Genomic DNA, 14,437 nt, shown 5'->3' with positions numbered 1-14,437 from the left:
AACGCACCGCATTAGCGACCATTATTTGTATTTAGTTAGCACAGCTGCTGCTTTCCTACACATCTCACACGATATCGATGTACGCCTAAAATTCCAAAACAACACTTTTATTTCATTTCAGAGCTACTTTCAGCTTCAAAAACCATTCCTCTGATATTCATACGAAGCTAGGCATCGTCGTAACCCGTTACGTTCATTACGCAAGGCTCACGAGAGGGGCGCAGGTTGCATCCGCGTAGACACAAAATTTTGCGCCGCCCAGCGTGGGGCTCGAACCCACGACCCTGAGATTAAGAGTCTCATGCTCTACCGACTGAGCTAGCCGGGCTCCACACAACGCGTCACGAGCCATACAGTATTTATGCGACCTGCGACCATCTATGGAAGATCCTTTTGACTACAGCTTATTTCCTGCTGCCACAAATGAGCTACAATTCCTATTCAATGAAATAAATTTTACGAAAGGCATCAAATCTACTTGAAATGATACGTGGCTATCAGCACCATTATTCAACACACATGCTCGACTGTGCGCAGACGCCTGTGGCGCAGCTCTTGGGTCCTGAGTCAGACGCAGTAGTTCCAAAAATCTCTCCTGATCGGCACTGTGCCGAAAATTTCGCTACACAACCCCTTTGTCTTGCTTGAGCTTCAGGTAGACGCCGGTTTGCAGCCAGGAAGCGGCCAGCAGCAACTTTCAACTAGATTTGTAGTACTCAAACAACTCAGTAAAACAGCATGCATCTTTTGCAGAACTGGAAAAACTCGACCGTGACAGGATTCGAACCTGCAATCTTCGGATCCGAAGTCCGACGCCTTATCCATTAGGCCACACGGTCACTGGCGCAATATGCTTCCCCACACACACCTCATTGTCGCCATTTGTACGCTTGCCGGAATGAATTTCCCATCTTTGACGCAATTCTCCATCTCCAATTTCAGTACTAAAAAGGCGACGCTACTTCTTGCTGTGTCCCATCGCAAGTTACATTCAAGCCCTTGTGACGCTGATCAAACAAGAGGTTGCAAATCAGCTTCAATCGCTTACTGCCATCTCAGTCGCTTGCAGAAGGTACCTCACCCTATGTCATACAATGGCGAGTTGCCGCTATTACCAAAGCGGCGGCGGCGCCGACGACGACGACGACAACCGCGAGGGTCTCTACCTGGGGTAGAAAATACATCACAAGAACTAAGTATTCCACGTCGGCATTCTCCGGAGACTGCCAAAAGCAGCAGTTTCTGGTGCCTACTTTAATAGCACCATTCGCACTATTCATTTGCGAGAGCATTTCTTAAATACCGAACCCATTCATAATTTTTTATATCCTTGACCGCTTTTTTCGAAAGATCTACGTTAGAAGGGGCTGTTACAAAATTCTTTTGCCTCCTGTGAGGATCGAACTCACGACCTCTGGTTTACTAGACCAGCGCTCTGCCACTGAGCTAAGGAGGCGCCGCCTAGTGCACATTTCGGGTACTTCAATCTTATGGACCAGTCAATCGGAGCCCTTCAGCTGGAAACGCACCGCATTAGCGACCATTATTTGTATTTAGTTAGCACAGCTGCTGCTTTCCTACACATCTCACACGATATCGATGTACGCCTAAAATTCCAAAACAACACTTTTATTTCATTTCAGAGCTACTTTCAGCTTCAAAAACCATTCCTCTGATATTCATACGAAGCTAGGCATCGTCGTAACCCGTTACGTTCATTACGCAAGGCTCACGAGAGGGGCGCAGGTTGCATCCGCGTAGACACAAAATTTTGCGCCGCCCAGCGTGGGGCTCGAACCCACGACCCTGAGATTAAGAGTCTCATGCTCTACCGACTGAGCTAGCCGGGCTCCACACAACGCGTCACGAGCCATACAGTATTTATGCGACCTGCGACCATCTATGGAAGATCCTTTTGACTACAGCTTATTTCCTGCTGCCACAAATGAGCTACAATTCCTATTCAATGAAATAAATTTTACGAAAGGCATCAAATCTACTTGAAATGATACGTGGCTATCAGCACCATTATTCAACACACATGCTCGACTGTGCGCAGACGCCTGTGGCGCAGCTCTTGGGTCCTGAGTCAGACGCAGTAGTTCCAAAAATCTCTCCTGATCGGCACTGTGCCGAAAATTTCGCTACACAACCCCTTTGTCTTGCTTGAGCTTCAGGTAGACGCCGGTTTGCAGCCAGGAAGCGGCCAGCAGCAACTTTCAACTAGATTTGTAGTTCTCAAACAACTCAGTAAAACAGCATGCATCTTTTGCAGAACTGGAAAAACTCGACCGTGACAGGATTCGAACCTGCAATCTTCGGATCCGAAGTCCGACGCCTTATCCATTAGGCCACACGGTCACTGGCGCAATATGCTTCCCCACACACACCTCATTGTCGCCATTTGTACGCTTGCCGGAATGAATTTCCCATCTTTGACGCAATTCTCCATCTCCAATTTCAGTACTAAAAAGGCGACGCTACTTCTTGCTGTGTCCCATCGCAAGTTACATTCAAGCCCTTGTGACGCTGATCAAACAAGAGGTTGCAAATCAGCTTCAATCGCTTACTGCCATCTCAGTCGCTTGCAGAAGGTACCTCACCCTATGTCATACAATGGCGAGTTGCCGCTATTACCAAAGCGGCGGCGGCGGCGGCGCCGACGACGACGACAACCGCGAGGGTCTCTACCTGGGGTAGAAAATACATCACAAGAACTAAGTATTCCACGTCGGCATTCTCCGGAGACTGCCAAAAGCAGCAGTTTCTGGTGCCTACTTTAATAGCACCATTCGCACTATTCATTTGCGAGAGCATTTCTTAAATACCGAACCCATTCATAATTTTTTATATCCTTGACCGCTTTTTTCGAAAGATCTACGTTAGAAGGGGCTGTTACAAAATTCTTTTGCCTCCTGTGAGGATCGAACTCACGACCTCTGGTTTACTAGACCAGCGCTCTGCCACTGAGCTAAGGAGGCGCCGCCTAGTGCACATTTCGGGTACTTCAATCTTATGGACCAGTCAATCGGAGCCCTTCAGCTGGAAACGCACCGCATTAGCGACCATTATTTGTATTTAGTTAGCACAGCTGCTGCTTTCCTACACATCTCACACGATATCGATGTACGCCTAAAATTCCAAAACAACACTTTTATTTCATTTCAGAGCTACTTTCAGCTTCAAAAACCATTCCTCTGATATTCATACGAAGCTAGGCATCGTCGTAACCCGTTACGTTCATTACGCAAGGCTCACGAGAGGGGCGCAGGTTGCATCCGCGTAGACACAAAATTTTGCGCCGCCCAGCGTGGGGCTCGAACCCACGACCCTGAGATTAAGAGTCTCATGCTCTACCGACTGAGCTAGCCGGGCTCCACACAACGCGTCACGAGCCATACAGTATTTATGCGACCTGCGACCATCTATGGAAGATCCTTTTGACTACAGCTTATTTCCTGCTGCCACAAATGAGCTACAATTCCTATTCAATGAAATAAATTTTACGAAAGGCATCAAATCTACTTGAAATGATACGTGGCTATCAGCACCATTATTCAACACACATGCTCGACTGTGCGCAGACGCCTGTGGCGCAGCTCTTGGGTCCTGAGTCAGACGCAGTAGTTCCAAAAATCTCTCCTGATCGGCACTGTGCCGAAAATTTCGCTACACAACCCCTTTGTCTTGCTTGAGCTTCAGGTAGACGCCGGTTTGCAGCCAGGAAGCGGACAGCAGCAACTTTCAACTAGATTTGTAGTACTCAAACAACTCAGTAAAACAGCATGCATCTTTTGCAGAACTGGAAAAACTCGACCGTGACAGGATTCGAACCTGCAATCTTCGGATCCGAAGTCCGACGCCTTATCCATTAGGCCACACGGTCACTGGCGCAATATGCTTCCCCACACACACCTCATTGTCGCCATTTGTACGCTTGCCGGAATGAATTTCCCATCTTTGACGCAATTCTCCATCTCCAATTTCAGTACTAAAAAGGCGACGCTACTTCTTGCTGTGTCCCATCGCAAGTTACATTCAAGCCCTTGTGACGCTGATCAAACAAGAGGTTGCAAATCAGCTTCAATCGCTTACTGCCATCTCAGTCGCTTGCAGAAGGTACCTCACCCTATGTCATACAATGGCGAGTTGCCGCTATTACCAAAGCGGCGGCGGCGCCGACGACGACGACGACAACCGCGAGGGTCTCTACCTGGGGTAGAAAATACATCACAAGAACTAAGTATTCCACGTCGGCATTCTCCGGAGACTGCCAAAAGCAGCAGTTTCTGGTGCCTACTTTAATAGCACCATTCGCACTATTCATTTGCGAGAGCATTTCTTAAATACCGAACCCATTCATAATTTTTTATATCCTTGACCGCTTTTTTCGAAAGATCTACGTTAGAAGGGGCTGTTACAAAATTCTTTTGCCTCCTGTGAGGATCGAACTCACGACCTCTGGTTTACTAGACCAGCGCTCTGCCACTGAGCTAAGGAGGCGCCGCCTAGTGCACATTTCGGGTACTTCAATCTTATGGACCAGTCAATCGGAGCCCTTCAGCTGGAAACGCACCGCATTAGCGACCATTATTTGTATTTAGTTAGCACAGCTGCTGCTTTCCTACACATCTCACACGATATCGATGTACGCCTAAAATTCCAAAACAACACTTTTATTTCATTTCAGAGCTACTTTCAGCTTCAAAAACCATTCCTCTGATATTCATACGAAGCTAGGCATCGTCGTAACCCGTTACGTTCATTACGCAAGGCTCACGAGAGGGGCGCAGGTTGCATCCGCGTAGACACAAAATTTTGCGCCGCCCAGCGTGGGGCTCGAACCCACGACCCTGAGATTAAGAGTCTCATGCTCTACCGACTGAGCTAGCCGGGCTCCACACAACGCGTCACGAGCCATACAGTATTTATGCGACCTGCGACCATCTATGGAAGATCCTTTTGACTACAGCTTATTTCCTGCTGCCACAAATGAGCTACAATTCCTATTCAATGAAATAAATTTTACGAAAGGCATCAAATCTACTTGAAATGATACGTGGCTATCAGCACCATTATTCAACACACATGCTCGACTGTGCGCAGACGCCTGTGGCGCAGCTCTTGGGTCCTGAGTCAGACGCAGTAGTTCCAAAAATCTCTCCTGATCGGCACTGTGCCGAAAATTTCGCTACACAACCCCTTTGTCTTGCTTGAGCTTCAGGTAGACGCCGGTTTGCAGCCAGGAAGCGGACAGCAGCAACTTTCAACTAGATTTGTAGTACTCAAACAACTCAGTAAAACAGCATGCATCTTTTGCAGAACTGGAAAAACTCGACCGTGACAGGATTCGAACCCGCAATCTTCGGATCCGAAGTCCGACGCCTTATCCATTAGGCCACACGGTCACTGGCGCAATATGCTTCCCCACACACACCTCATTGTCGCCATTTGTACGCTTGCCGGAATGAATTTCCCATCTTTGACGCAATTCTCCATCTCCAATTTCAGTACTAAAAAGGCGACGCTACTTCTTGCTGTGTCCCATCGCAAGTTACATTCAAGCCCTTGTGACGCTGATCAAACAAGAGGTTGCAAATCAGCTTCAATCGCTTACTGCCATCTCAGTCGCTTGCAGAAGGTGCCTCACCCTATGTCATACAATGGCGAGTTGCCTCTATTACCAAAGCGGCGGCGGCGCCGACGACGACGACAACCGCGAGGGTCTCTACCAGGGGTAGAAAATACATCACAAGAACTAAGTATTCCACGTCGGCATTCTCCGGAGACTGCCAAAAGCAGCAGTTTCTGGTGCCTACTTTAATAGCACCGTTCGCACTATTCATTTGCGAGAGCATTTCTTAAATACCGAACCCATTCATAATTTTTTATATCCTTGACCGCTTTTTTCGAAAGATCTACGTTAGAAGGGGCTGTTACAATATTCTTTTGCCTCCTGTGAAGATCGAACTCACGACCTCCGGTTTACTAGACCAGCGCTCTGCCACTGAGCTAAGGAGGCGCCGCCTAGTGCACATTTCGGGTACTTCAATCTTATGGACCAGTCAATCGGAGCCCTTCAGCTGGAAACGCACCGCATTAGCGACCATTATTTGTATTTAGTTAGCACAGCTGCTGCCTTCCTACACATCTCACACGATATCGATGTACGCCTAAAATTCCAAAACAACACTTTTATTTCATTTCAGAGCTACTTTCAGCTTCAAAAACCATTCCTCTGATATTCATACGAAGCTAGGCATCGTCGTAACCCGTTACGTTCATTACGCAAGGCTCACGAGAGGGGCGCAGGTTGCATCCGCGTAGACACAAAATTTTGCGCCGCCCAGCGTGGGGCTCGAACCCACGACCCTGAGATTAAGAGTCTCATGCTCTACCGACTGAGCTAGCCGGGCTCCACACAACGCGTCACGAGCCATACAGTATTTATGCGACCTGCGACCATCTATGGAAGATCCTTTTGACTACAGCTTATTTCCTGCTGCCACAAATGAGCTACAATTCCTATTCAATGAAATAAATTTTACGAAAGGCATCAAATCTACTTGAAATGATACGTGGCTATCAGCACCATTATTCAACACACATGCTCGACTGTGCGCAGACGCCTGTGGCGCAGCTCTTGGGTCCTGAGTCAGACGCAGTAGTTCCAAAAATCTCTCCTGATCGGCACTGTGCCGAAAATTTCGCTACACAACCCCTTTGTCTTGCTTGAGCTTCAGGTAGACGCCGGTTTGCAGCCAGGAAGCGGACAGCAGCAACTTTCAACTAGATTTGTAGTACTCAAACAACTCAGTAAAACAGCATGCATCTTTTGCAGAACTGGAAAAACTCGACCGTGACAGGATTCGAACCCGCAATCTTCGGATCCGAAGTCCGACGCCTTATCCATTAGGCCACACGGTCACTGGCGCAATATGCTTCCCCACACACACCTCATTGTCGCCATTTGTACGCTTGCCGGAATGAATTTCCCATCTTTGACGCAATTCTCCATCTCCAATTTCAGTACTAAAAAGGCGACGCTACTTCTTGCTGTGTCCCATCGCAAGTTACATTCAAGCCCTTGTGACGCTGATCAAACAAGAGGTTGCAAATCAGCTTCAATCGCTTACTGCCATCTCAGTCGCTTGCAGAAGGTACCTCACCCTATGTCATACAATGGCGAGTTGCCGCTATTACCAAAGCGGCGGCGGCGCCGACGACGACGACGACAACCGCGAGGGTCTCTACCTGGGGTAGAAAATACATCACAAGAACTAAGTATTCCACGTCGGCATTCTCCGGAGACTGCCAAAAGCAGCAGTTTCTGGTGCCTACTTTAATAGCACCATTCGCACTATTCATTTGCGAGAGCATTTCTTAAATACCGAACCCATTCATAATTTTTTATATCCTTGACCGCTTTTTTCGAAAGATCTACGTTAGAAGGGGCTGTTACAAAATTCTTTTGCCTCCTGTGAGGATCGAACTCACGACCTCTGGTTTACTAGACCGGCGCTCTGCCACTGAGCTAAGGAGGCGCCGCCTAGTGCACATTTCGGGTACTTCAATCTTATGGACCAGTCAATCGGAGCCCTTCAGCTGGAAACGCACCGCATTAGCGACCATTATTTGTATTTAGTTAGCACAGCTGCTGCTTTCCTACACATCTCACACGATATCGATGTACGCCTAAAATTCCAAAACAACACTTTTATTTCATTTCAGAGCTACTTACAGCTTCAAAAACCATTCCTCTGATATTCATACGAAGCTAGGCATCGTCGTAACCCGTTACGTTCATTACGCAAGGCTCACGAGAGGGGCGCAGGTTGCATCCGCGTAGACACAAAATTTTGCGCCGCCCAGCGTGGGGCTCGAACCCACGACCCTGAGATTAAGAGTCTCATGCTCTACCGACTGAGCTAGCCGGGCTCCACACAACGCGTCACGAGCCATACAGTATTTATGCGACCTGCGACCATCTATGGAAGATCCTTTTGACTACAGCTTATTTCCTGCTGCCACAAATGAGCTACAATTCCTATTCAATGAAATAAATTTTACGAAAGGCATCAAATCTACTTGAAATGATACGTGGCTATCAGCACCATTATTCAACACACATGCTCGACTGTGCGCAGACGCCTGTGGCGCAGCTCTTGGGTCCTGAGTCAGACGCAGTAGTTCCAAAAATCTCTCCTGATCGGCACTGTGCCGAAAATTTCGCTACACAACCCCTTTGTCTTGCTTGAGCTTCAGGTAGACGCCGGTTTGCAGCCAGGAAGCGGACAGCAGCAACTTTCAACTAGATTTGTAGTACTCAAACAACTCAGTAAAACAGCATGCATCTTTTGCAGAACTGGAAAAACTCGACCGTGACAGGATTCGAACCCGCAATCTTCGGATCCGAAGTCCGACGCCTTATCCATTAGGCCACACGGTCACTGGCGCAATATGCTTCCCCACACACACCTCATTGTCGCCATTTGTACGCTTGCCGGAATGAATTTCCCATCTTTGACGCAATTCTCCATCTCCAATTTCAGTACTAAAAAGGCGACGCTACTTCTTGCTGTGTCCCATCGCAAGTTACATTCAAGCCCTTGTGACGCTGATCAAACAAGAGGTTGCAAATCAGCTTCAATCGCTTACTGCCATCTCAGTCGCTTGCAGAAGGTGCCTCACCCTATGTCATACAATGGCGAGTTGCCTCTATTACCAAAGCGGCGGCGGCGCCGACGACGACGACAACCGCGAGGGTCTCTACCAGGGGTAGAAAATACATCACAAGAACTAAGTATTCCACGTCGGCATTCTCCGGAGACTGCCAAAAGCAGCAGTTTCTGGTGCCTACTTTAATAGCACCGTTCGCACTATTCATTTGCGAGAGCATTTCTTAAATACCGAACCCATTCATAATTTTTTATATCCTTGACCGCTTTTTTCGAAAGATCTACGTTAGAAGGGGCTGTTACAAAATTCTTTTGCCTCCTGTGAAGATCGAACTCACGACCTCCGGTTTACTAGACCAGCGCTCTGCCACTGAGCTAAGGAGGCGCCGCCTAGTGCACATTTCGGGTACTTCAATCTTATGGACCAGTCAATCGGAGCCCTTCAGCTGGAAACGCACCGCATTAGCGACCATTATTTGTATTTAGTTAGCACAGCTGCTGCCTTCCTACACATCTCACACGATATCGATGTACGCCTAAAATTCCAAAACAACACTTTTATTTCATTTCAGAGCTACTTTCAGCTTCAAAAACCATTCCTCTGATATTCATACGAAGCTAGGCATCGTCGTAACCCGTTACGTTCATTACGCAAGGCTCACGAGAGGGGCGCAGGTTGCATCCGCGTAGACACAAAATTTTGCGCCGCCCAGCGTGGGGCTCGAACCCACGACCCTGAGATTAAGAGTCTCATGCTCTACCGACTGAGCTAGCCGGGCTCCACACAACGCGTCACGAGCCATACAGTATTTATGCGACCTGCGACCATCTATGGAAGATCCTTTTGACTACAGCTTATTTCCTGCTGCCACAAATGAGCTACAATTCCTATTCAATGAAATAAATTTTACGAAAGGCATCAAATCTACTTGAAATGATACGTGGCTATCAGCACCATTATTCAACACACATGCTCGACTGTGCGCAGACGCCTGTGGCGCAGCTCTTGGGTCCTGAGTCAGACGCAGTAGTTCCAAAAATCTCTCCTGATCGGCACTGTGCCGAAAATTTCGCTACACAACCCCTTTGTCTTGCTTGAGCTTCAGGTAGACGCCGGTTTGCAGCCAGGAAGCGGACAGCAGCAACTTTCAACTAGATTTGTAGTACTCAAACAACTCAGTAAAACAGCATGCATCTTTTGCAGAACTGGAAAAACTCGACCGTGACAGGATTCGAACCTGCAATCTTCGGATCCGAAGTCCGACGCCTTATCCATTAGGCCACACGGTCACTGGCGCAATATGCTTCCCCACACACACCTCATTGTCGCCATTTGTACGCTTGCCGGAATGAATTTCCCATCTTTGACGCAATTCTCCATCTCCAATTTCAGTACTAAAAAGGCGACGCTACTTCTTGCTGTGTCCCATCGCAAGTTACATTCAAGCCCTTGTGACGCTGATCAAACAAGAGGTTGCAAATCAGCTTCAATCGCTTACTGCCATCTCAGTCGCTTGCAGAAGGTACCTCACCCTATGTCATACAATGGCGAGTTGCCGCTATTACCAAAGCGGCGGCGGCGCCGACGACGACGACGACAACCGCGAGGGTCTCTACCTGGGGTAGAAAATACATCACAAGAACTAAGTATTCCACGTCGGCATTCTCCGGAGACTGCCAAAAGCAGCAGTTTCTGGTGCCTACTTTAATAGCACCATTCGCACTATTCATTTGCGAGAGCATTTCTTAAATACCGAACCCATTCATAATTTTTTATATCCTTGACCGCTTTTTTCGAAAGATCTACGTTAGAAGGGGCTGTTACAAAATTCTTTTGCCTCCTGTGAGGATCGAACTCACGACCTCTGGTTTACTAGACCAGCGCTCTGCCACTGAGCTAAGGAGGCGCCGCCTAGTGCACATTTCGGGTACTTCAATCTTATGGACCAGTCAATCGGAGCCCTTCAGCTGGAAACGCACCGCATTAGCGACCATTATTTGTATTTAGTTAGCACAGCTGCTGCTTTCCTACACATCTCACACGATATCGATGTACGCCTAAAATTCCAAAACAACACTTTTATTTCATTTCAGAGCTACTTTCAGCTTCAAAAACCATTCCTCTGATATTCATACGAAGCTAGGCATCGTCGTAACCCGTTACGTTCATTACGCAAGGCTCACGAGAGGGGCGCAGGTTGCATCCGCGTAGACACAAAATTTTGCGCCGCCCAGCGTGGGGCTCGAACCCACGACCCTGAGATTAAGAGTCTCATGCTCTACCGACTGAGCTAGCCGGGCTCCACACAACGCGTCACGAGCCATACAGTATTTATGCGACCTGCGACCATCTATGGAAGATCCTTTTGACTACAGCTTATTTCCTGCTGCCACAAATGAGCTACAATTCCTATTCAATGAAATAAATTTTACGAAAGGCATCAAATCTACTTGAAATGATACGTGGCTATCAGCACCATTATTCAACACACATGCTCGACTGTGCGCAGACGCCTGTGGCGCAGCTCTTGGGTCCTGAGTCAGACGCAGTAGTTCCAAAAATCTCTCCTGATCGGCACTGTGCCGAAAATTTCGCTACACAACCCCTTTGTCTTGCTTGAGCTTCAGGTAGACGCCGGTTTGCAGCCAGGAAGCGGACAGCAGCAACTTTCAACTAGATTTGTAGTACTCAAACAACTCAGTAAAACAGCATGCATCTTTTGCAGAACTGGAAAAACTCGACCGTGACAGGATTCGAACCCGCAATCTTCGGATCCGAAGTCCGACGCCTTATCCATTAGGCCACACGGTCACTGGCGCAATATGCTTCCCCACACACACCTCATTGTCGCCATTTGTACGCTTGCCGGAATGAATTTCCCATCTTTGACGCAATTCTCCATCTCCAATTTCAGTACTAAAAAGGCGACGCTACTTCTTGCTGTGTCCCATCGCAAGTTACATTCAAGCCCTTGTGACGCTGATCAAACAAGAGGTTGCAAATCAGCTTCAATCGCTTACTGCCATCTCAGTCGCTTGCAGAAGGTACCTCACCCTATGTCATACAATGGCGAGTTGCCGCTATTACCAAAGCGGCGGCGGCGCCGACGACGACGACGACAACCGCGAGGGTCTCTACCTGGGGTAGAAAATACATCACAAGAACTAAGTATTCCACGTCGGCATTCTCCGGAGACTGCCAAAAGCAGCAGTTTCTGGTGCCTACTTTAATAGCACCATTCGCACTATTCATTTGCGAGAGCATTTCTTAAATACCGAACACATTCATAATTTTTTATATCCTTGACCGCTTTTTTCGAAAGATCTACGTTAGAAGGGGCTGTTACAAAATTCTTTTGCCTCCTGTGAGGATCGAACTCACGACCTCTGGTTTACTAGACCAGCGCTCTGCCACTGAGCTAAGGAGGCGCCGCCTAGTGCACATTTCGGGTACTTCAATCTTATGGACCAGTCAATCGGAGCCTTTCAGCTGGAAACGCACCGCATTAGCGACCATTATTTGTATTTAGTTAGCACAGCTGCTGCTTTCCTACACATCTCACACGATATCGATGTACGCCTAAAATTCCAAAACAACACTTTTATTTCATTTCAGAGCTACTTTCAGCTTCAAAAACCATTCCTCTGATATTCATACGAAGCTAGGCATCGTCGTAACCCGTTACGTTCATTACGCAAGGCTCACGAGAGGGGCGCAGGTTGCATCCGCGTAGACACAAAATTTTGCGCCGCCCAGCGTGGGGCTCGAACCCACGACCCTGAGATTAAGAGTCTCATGCTCTACCGACTGAGCTAGCCGGGCTCCACACAACGCGTCACGAGCCATACAGTATTTATGCGACCTGCGACCATCTATGGAAGATCCTTTTGACTACAGCTTATTTCCTGCTGCCACAAATGAGCTACAATTCCTATTCAATGAAATAAATTTTACGAAAGGCATCAAATCTACTTGAAATGATACGTGGCTATCAGCACCATTATTCAACACACATGCTCGACTGTGCGCAGACGCCTGTGGCGCAGCTCTTGGGTCCTGAGTCAGACGCAGTAGTTCCAAAAATCTCTCCTGATCGGCACTGTGCCGAAAATTTCGCTACACAACCCCTTTGTCTTGCTTGAGCTTCAGGTAGACGCCGGTTTGCAGCCAGGAAGCGGACAGCAGCAACTTTCAACTAGATTTGTAGTACTCAAACAACTCAGTAAAACAGCATGCATCTTTTGCAGAACTGGAAAAACTCGACCGTGACAGGATTCGAACCTGCAATCTTCGGATCCGAAGTCCGACGCCTTATCCATTAGGCCACACGGTCACTGGCGCAATATGCTTCCCCACACACACCTCATTGTCGCCATTTGTACGCTTGCCGGAATGAATTTCCCATCTTTGACGCAATTCTCCATCTCCAATTTCAGTACTAAAAAGGCGACGCTACTTCTTGCTGTGTCCCATCGCAAGTTACATTCAAGCCCTTGTGACGCTGATCAAACAAGAGGTTGCAAATCAGCTTCAATCGCTTACTGCCATCTCAGTCGCTTGCAGAAGGTACCTCACCCTATGTCATACAATGGCGAGTTGCCGCTATTACCAAAGCGGCGGCGGCGCCGACGACGACGACGACAACCGCGAGGGTCTCTACCTGGGGTAGAAAATACATCACAAGAACTAAGTATTCCACGTCGGCATTCTCCGGAGACTGCCAAAAGCAGCAGTTTCTGGTGCCTACTTTAATAGCACCATTCGCACTATTCATTTGCGAGAGCATTTCTTAAATACCGAACACATTCATAATTTTTTATATCCTTGACCGCTTTTTTCGAAAGATCTACGTTAGAAGGGGCTGTTACAAAATTCTTTTGCCTCCTGTGAGGATCGAACTCACGACCTCTGGTTTACTAGACCAGCGCTCTGCCACTGAGCTAAGGAGGCGCCGCCTAGTGCACATTTCGGGTACTTCAATCTTATGGACCAGTCAATCGGAGCCTTTCAGCTGGAAACGCACCGCATTAGCGACCATTATTTGTATTTAGTTAGCACAGCTGCTGCTTTCCTACACATCTCACACGATATCGATGTACGCCTAAAATTCCAAAACAACACTTTTATTTCATTTCAGAGCTACTTTCAGCTTCAAAAACCATTCCTCTGATATTCATACGAAGCTAGGCATCGTCGTAACCCGTTACGTTCATTACGCAAGGCTCACGAGAGGGGCGCAGGTTGCATCCGCGTAGACACAAAATTTTGCGCCGCCCAGCGTGGGGCTCGAACCCACGACCCTGAGATTAAGAGTCTCATGCTCTACCGACTGAGCTAGCCGGGCTCCACACAACGCGTCACGAGCCATACAGTATTTATGCGACCTGCGACCATCTATGGAAGATCCTTTTGACTACAGCTTATTTCCTGCTGCCACAAATGAGCTACAATTCCTATTCAATGAAATAAATTTTACGAAAGGCATCAAATCTACTTGAAATGATACGTGGCTATCAGCACCATTATTCAACACACATGCTCGACTGTGCGCAGACGCCTGTGGCGCAGCTCTTGGGTCCTGAGTCAGACGCAGTAGTTCCAAAAATCTCTCCTGATCGGCACTGTGCCGAAAATTTCGCTACACAACCCCTTTGTCTTGCTTGAGCTTCAGGTAGACGCCGGTTTGCAGCCAGGAAGCGGACAGCAGCAACTTTCAACTAGATTTGTAGTACTCAAACAACTCAGTAAAACAGCATGC

The 14,437-nt window shown here is 47.8% G+C and overlaps 28 non-coding genes across 28 annotated transcripts; all 28 read right to left on the bottom strand.

Annotated features, from left to right (window-relative positions):
- Positions 1–255: 255 nt before the first annotated feature.
- Positions 256–328, bottom strand: Trnak-cuu. Its single transcript has one exon. It is a non-coding gene; the product is annotated as a tRNA-Lys (tRNA).
- A 438-nt stretch (positions 329–766) lies between these two features.
- On the bottom strand, positions 767–839 carry Trnar-ucg. The gene has a single exon. It is a non-coding gene; the product is annotated as a tRNA-Arg (tRNA).
- A 545-nt stretch (positions 840–1,384) lies between these two features.
- On the bottom strand, positions 1,385–1,456 carry Trnat-agu. Its single transcript has one exon. It is a non-coding gene; the product is annotated as a tRNA-Thr (tRNA).
- Positions 1,457–1,777: 321 nt separating this feature from the next.
- Trnak-cuu lies at positions 1,778–1,850 on the bottom strand. Its single transcript has one exon. It is a non-coding gene; the product is annotated as a tRNA-Lys (tRNA).
- Positions 1,851–2,288: 438 nt separating this feature from the next.
- On the bottom strand, positions 2,289–2,361 carry Trnar-ucg. The gene has a single exon. It is a non-coding gene; the product is annotated as a tRNA-Arg (tRNA).
- Positions 2,362–2,909: 548 nt separating this feature from the next.
- Trnat-agu lies at positions 2,910–2,981 on the bottom strand. The gene has a single exon. It is a non-coding gene; the product is annotated as a tRNA-Thr (tRNA).
- Positions 2,982–3,302: 321 nt separating this feature from the next.
- On the bottom strand, positions 3,303–3,375 carry Trnak-cuu. Its single transcript has one exon. It is a non-coding gene; the product is annotated as a tRNA-Lys (tRNA).
- Positions 3,376–3,813: 438 nt separating this feature from the next.
- Trnar-ucg lies at positions 3,814–3,886 on the bottom strand. Its single transcript has one exon. It is a non-coding gene; the product is annotated as a tRNA-Arg (tRNA).
- A 545-nt stretch (positions 3,887–4,431) lies between these two features.
- Positions 4,432–4,503, bottom strand: Trnat-agu. Its single transcript has one exon. It is a non-coding gene; the product is annotated as a tRNA-Thr (tRNA).
- Positions 4,504–4,824: 321 nt separating this feature from the next.
- On the bottom strand, positions 4,825–4,897 carry Trnak-cuu. The gene has a single exon. It is a non-coding gene; the product is annotated as a tRNA-Lys (tRNA).
- A 438-nt stretch (positions 4,898–5,335) lies between these two features.
- Trnar-ucg lies at positions 5,336–5,408 on the bottom strand. The gene has a single exon. It is a non-coding gene; the product is annotated as a tRNA-Arg (tRNA).
- Positions 5,409–5,950: 542 nt separating this feature from the next.
- On the bottom strand, positions 5,951–6,022 carry Trnat-agu. The gene has a single exon. It is a non-coding gene; the product is annotated as a tRNA-Thr (tRNA).
- A 321-nt stretch (positions 6,023–6,343) lies between these two features.
- Trnak-cuu lies at positions 6,344–6,416 on the bottom strand. Its single transcript has one exon. It is a non-coding gene; the product is annotated as a tRNA-Lys (tRNA).
- Positions 6,417–6,854: 438 nt separating this feature from the next.
- On the bottom strand, positions 6,855–6,927 carry Trnar-ucg. The gene has a single exon. It is a non-coding gene; the product is annotated as a tRNA-Arg (tRNA).
- A 545-nt stretch (positions 6,928–7,472) lies between these two features.
- Positions 7,473–7,544, bottom strand: Trnat-agu. Its single transcript has one exon. It is a non-coding gene; the product is annotated as a tRNA-Thr (tRNA).
- A 321-nt stretch (positions 7,545–7,865) lies between these two features.
- Positions 7,866–7,938, bottom strand: Trnak-cuu. Its single transcript has one exon. It is a non-coding gene; the product is annotated as a tRNA-Lys (tRNA).
- A 438-nt stretch (positions 7,939–8,376) lies between these two features.
- On the bottom strand, positions 8,377–8,449 carry Trnar-ucg. Its single transcript has one exon. It is a non-coding gene; the product is annotated as a tRNA-Arg (tRNA).
- A 542-nt stretch (positions 8,450–8,991) lies between these two features.
- On the bottom strand, positions 8,992–9,063 carry Trnat-agu. Its single transcript has one exon. It is a non-coding gene; the product is annotated as a tRNA-Thr (tRNA).
- A 321-nt stretch (positions 9,064–9,384) lies between these two features.
- On the bottom strand, positions 9,385–9,457 carry Trnak-cuu. Its single transcript has one exon. It is a non-coding gene; the product is annotated as a tRNA-Lys (tRNA).
- Positions 9,458–9,895: 438 nt separating this feature from the next.
- Trnar-ucg lies at positions 9,896–9,968 on the bottom strand. The gene has a single exon. It is a non-coding gene; the product is annotated as a tRNA-Arg (tRNA).
- Positions 9,969–10,513: 545 nt separating this feature from the next.
- Trnat-agu lies at positions 10,514–10,585 on the bottom strand. Its single transcript has one exon. It is a non-coding gene; the product is annotated as a tRNA-Thr (tRNA).
- Positions 10,586–10,906: 321 nt separating this feature from the next.
- Positions 10,907–10,979, bottom strand: Trnak-cuu. Its single transcript has one exon. It is a non-coding gene; the product is annotated as a tRNA-Lys (tRNA).
- A 438-nt stretch (positions 10,980–11,417) lies between these two features.
- Trnar-ucg lies at positions 11,418–11,490 on the bottom strand. Its single transcript has one exon. It is a non-coding gene; the product is annotated as a tRNA-Arg (tRNA).
- A 545-nt stretch (positions 11,491–12,035) lies between these two features.
- On the bottom strand, positions 12,036–12,107 carry Trnat-agu. Its single transcript has one exon. It is a non-coding gene; the product is annotated as a tRNA-Thr (tRNA).
- Positions 12,108–12,428: 321 nt separating this feature from the next.
- On the bottom strand, positions 12,429–12,501 carry Trnak-cuu. The gene has a single exon. It is a non-coding gene; the product is annotated as a tRNA-Lys (tRNA).
- Positions 12,502–12,939: 438 nt separating this feature from the next.
- Trnar-ucg lies at positions 12,940–13,012 on the bottom strand. Its single transcript has one exon. It is a non-coding gene; the product is annotated as a tRNA-Arg (tRNA).
- A 545-nt stretch (positions 13,013–13,557) lies between these two features.
- Trnat-agu lies at positions 13,558–13,629 on the bottom strand. Its single transcript has one exon. It is a non-coding gene; the product is annotated as a tRNA-Thr (tRNA).
- A 321-nt stretch (positions 13,630–13,950) lies between these two features.
- On the bottom strand, positions 13,951–14,023 carry Trnak-cuu. Its single transcript has one exon. It is a non-coding gene; the product is annotated as a tRNA-Lys (tRNA).
- Between the last annotated feature and the right edge of the window lie 414 nt (positions 14,024–14,437).

The sequence above is a fragment of the Schistocerca piceifrons genome, chromosome 7 (genome assembly GCF_021461385.2).
Source record: "Schistocerca piceifrons isolate TAMUIC-IGC-003096 chromosome 7, iqSchPice1.1, whole genome shotgun sequence".
Lineage (NCBI taxonomy): Eukaryota > Metazoa > Arthropoda > Insecta > Orthoptera > Acrididae > Schistocerca > Schistocerca piceifrons.
Note: the sequence above shows the minus strand (reverse complement) of the source record. Positions and strands in the feature narration are given on the sequence as shown.